Source organism: Rhipicephalus sanguineus, chromosome 1 (assembly GCF_013339695.2).
Source record: "Rhipicephalus sanguineus isolate Rsan-2018 chromosome 1, BIME_Rsan_1.4, whole genome shotgun sequence".
Taxonomy (NCBI): Eukaryota; Metazoa; Arthropoda; class Arachnida; order Ixodida; family Ixodidae; genus Rhipicephalus; species Rhipicephalus sanguineus.
The window spans coordinates 199361618-199365969 of NC_051176.1; positions in this window are offsets into that span (position 1 = coordinate 199361618).

Sequence of the window (4352 nt, forward strand, 5' to 3'; positions counted from 1 at the left end):
TTCTGACGCCACTCTCACGTATTAAGCTCTAGGACCACTCAAGAAAGTCCCCCCCCCCCCCCAAACTGATCTACGCATTATAGCCACCCAAACCTGAGTGCATTGTCCACAAAGCACCACTTTGTTCTTGAACTTCTACCGCATCTGAGATTAGGGCTATAGCATAAAGTCGTGCTTTGTGAACTTGAACAGCGTGGACTCCACGAAATATTGGCTTTCAAGATTAGAGAGCTCATTTATACCCTGGCAGAGAAAGGGTATAGGATTCCAATTCTATGTAGCAGTATGCGTAACAAATACGCTGATTAAGCTGTTCGAATAGGTTTTGAAGAAAGCGCACAAGAACTGATGCAGTTGTCACGCACGTGTGTCAGCCAAATTACTTTGTGGACTCGCAAGAGACATCACGTTCTCTTGGTGACCCCAGTCACACTGGCAAATTTAGTGTCATTTTGAGCGAGTGCACTTACGCCACCAGAATGTCACTTTGGCGGCGCGCTGCTACACGAGAAAAGGAAGTGTACTTTGAAAATAATGGTAATGGCGATGATTAACTAAGTAGAACGGCAGATATTTGTTATTTCAGGCAATGTTTCTTAAGAAGTAATGTATTATAGCTATAAGCAGCCTTTAAAATAAATTTTAGGTACAAACGCGGCGGATGGGCCATTGCACGGCTTGTGCTCGGCATGCCCCTGGCGGCCGTGGCTCTAAACTGCCTGAGAATGAGAATAGTAAAGTAGTTTTCTGTGGTATAGTATGCTTTAATGCCTAACAATATTCCTAATAACGAAAACGATAGTTTAAAAAGCACTATGAACTCAACCTCGGATAATAACTTACTTGTTATCGAGCCAATGCTAACGAGGCTACACACTCCGTCTCGGCGAAGTGAGGTTGGCGAACGCACTCGCCGGCAAGTGCGCTTTGCAGCGAGTGTCACTAAGCATTCCCGTGTGACAGCGTGTGAAAGACACTTGCGGCGAAGTGCACTCCCTCAAAGTGCACTTAAATTGCCTCGTGTGACAGGGGTATAAGTTTTTGGAGCAATCAGCGGCCCCGCCTGGACTCTTCTTTCCACCTTTTAACCGCACCAGTATTCTGCCGACGCGTTGCCACCCTGCTCTCTGCAAGATCTCCTGCCTTCCGTATTGGGATGACTGACAACGGAGCCTCTGTTGAATGTTGCCTCGAGGAAACATCTGAACACGTTTTGTGTGAACGTCGTTGATGCAGTGTACCGAGACGAAACACTGCGTCTGCGCTGTGCTATTATTGACGAAAGAACAATGCGAGAAGAAATTCTTCTGATAATGTTCACAAGCCGTCAAAGCAGAGGGCTACAAAAGCATTGTGGCAGTTTCAACGTACCACAAACATGTACGAGATACTCGAGCGCCGACAAGTATTCACTACTGTGTACTATAAGTGAATGTGTGTGTATGCTCTCAACGCTCCAGGTGGCAGTTCGCCATTACTTACGTCGTGATGCCTCCAAGTACGAAAGTACGATAAGATTCTATCTCGTCCTGCGCGAGTTGCTCTGAGGGTGCAAGGGCAAGCTTGCGCGGGTGAGAGGAGAAAGATGGTGGGTTGATGCGCGCCTTCTTTCCGCGCGCGGACAGGGAAGGGAGAGGGAAGGTGAGCGTTTCTCCAGCTAGTCCGACCGTGAGGGCTGATCTAGCTCTCCGCCGTGCGGCTGAACGCATGCTGCGGGTGCAAAGGCTGAGCAAGTCGAGATGGCTAGTCACTTGGTGTGCGCTGCCTTCCCCGCACGCTGTATTGTGTTGCTTGCGCTGGAATGTTTCAAACGACATCACTAGTTAGAAGCGCACCCGTTTGAGTATCTGCGTGCCCCATTAACGCGATAATGTTAAAGAGCTCGTTTCAAAGGAATTCCGGTGTCAGCGTCGGCGGCGGCGTCGTTGGCTGTGAGCGAAAGATCGGCGTCGTCCGTCAGCGAAAATTCGAGATAGATGAAAATATATAAATAATAAAAAATCTTCAGTCCGAGTGAGAATCGTGCCCAGTCCTTCTGCGTGGAAAGTAGGTGTTCTACCACGAAGCCACGCCAGTGCTTGAAACTGCTTCGTGAAACAAGCTATAAGAATTTCATGCAGTGGGAGAAGTCTCTTAACGCATGTACTATTGCGTGGCAGAATTGTAGAATCCCACCAGGCGTCGAAATTATTACCCGCCGCTCAATTATTTCATGTGTTGTCTGCGTCGGGCTTCGTCCTATCACACTGCACTGCGAATACCCACAGTTCCTGCAGTGAAAAGCGAGATGACCCACGCTTCCAGTGCGCAGATTATTTGCGTGCTCACGCAGCCTATCATTTGCTCACCGACCCGTTTGCCCAACGTATTTCCTGCCGCGACGTAGCTCGTACATGACGTTACTCTCACATTGAACGAAGCTTCTTTTGTTCAGTGTGAGAGCAATACATTGGGCAAGAAATACATCGAGCAAACGGCTCGGTGCGCAAATGATAGGCTGCGTGATCATGCAGATAATGTGCGTACTGGAAGCGCAGGTCATCTCGCTTGTCACTGCAGTAACTGTGGGTATTCGCAGTGCAGTGTGATAGGACGCAGCCCGACGCAGACAACAAGTGAAACAGTGGAAGCGGCGAAGATTGCTAGCTTGGGGGACACGTGCATTAGCGGGCTTTCAATTGAGCTGTCGAAAAAAGTAACAGATTTTTTCAAATGTGGCACTGAGGGTGACTAGACGGAGATGATATTTCACCGTGCCTTGCAGTCTTGGAATAATTTTTTTTTCGCTATGCTATTTTCGCCATACTTTATGTTATCTTCACCTTCATACCTTAACTTTCACATGTATCACTGATGTTTCAAATGTTCTAATCTCGTACGCATGCGCCTGCGTGCGCTGCTGACAGGTTTCTATATTTACTTGTATACTGCTTCGTAAAATAAATCATTCGTTGGAAGTTAGCGTTGTGTTCGTGTCGTACCGCTGTGTCTTGTTCATTTTGTGCGCTATAGGTGTTAATAAGGTGTCCTAAAAGCGCATCAGACCTACGCATGCAATTCAAACTCGCGCAAGGGAGAGAGAGGGAAATGTAATGACGAAAGGTAGGGAGGTTAGCCGGAAAATAAATATCCGGTTTGCTACCATGCACTGCGGAAGAGGTAAGGGGAGACAGAAAAGTAAGGAAGCGAAGAATGAGACAGGGAGTGAGGTAAGTATACACACACACACACACACACACACACACACACACACACACACACACACACACACACACACACACACACACACACACACACACACACACACACACACACACACACACACACACACACACACACACACACACACCACACACACACACACACACACACACACACACACACACACACACACACACACACACACACACACACACACACACACACACACACACACACACACACACACACACACACACACACACACACACACACACACACACACACACACACACACACACACACACACACACACACACACACACACACACACAGAGAGAGAGAGAAGTGTCATAACCGTTCAACGAGGCAGGTCGCTCGCACAAACTTCAACAGCGCCTTCTTTGCTTCCTGGCGTGAAGCTCGACCTTTCCGGCATTCCAAGACTGATTGCTCAGAAAGCGGTTGGTCGTCGAGGCGTGCAGACACTGCTGCTCAAGAAGCGTCAGTGAAAACTTCGGAGACGTATTCAAGCCAAAGACAACGCGATGCACGTTTTCAGTTCTCCGTCAGCGCTGTATATATCACACCGGCCTTGTGGCAACGAGTGTGATGTGCTCGTGTTTGCTAGTGCGCGCGTGACAACGCGTCTGTTAGCTTAATTACTAGGGCGTTTCCTAAACCATATCCAACCGACAACACTATGTGACAAAAATTATTTTGTATATTTTTCTATTACACCGGTTCCATTATCAATGGTTCATTTTTTCGCGCGAAATTGCGACTTTCGTTGTGCGTTGCCCCCTCCTCCCCCTCACCTTCTGCAGTGTGTGAAACAAAACAGGAATTCTTTTTCACCTCTTTAACGTTCCGACCTTTCCCTTCTTTCATCTCGCTTTTTTTACATAAGTATGAGGACTTTCTCATATGTAACATTTGTGTTTACATGCGACAAAATAAACATTTGGTGAGCTCAATTTGGGGTGTCGGCCTCATCATTTGGACTGGAGCAACGTATATCTTTTCCAGAATTGAGATTTGTATCGCAAACTTACGCGTTTAACGAAAGTGGTTATCACCTTACTACGCTGCCATAACGTTTTTAAGCTCATGATTGGCGTAATTTAAAGTTAGCTAAATTCTTCTAAGATGCT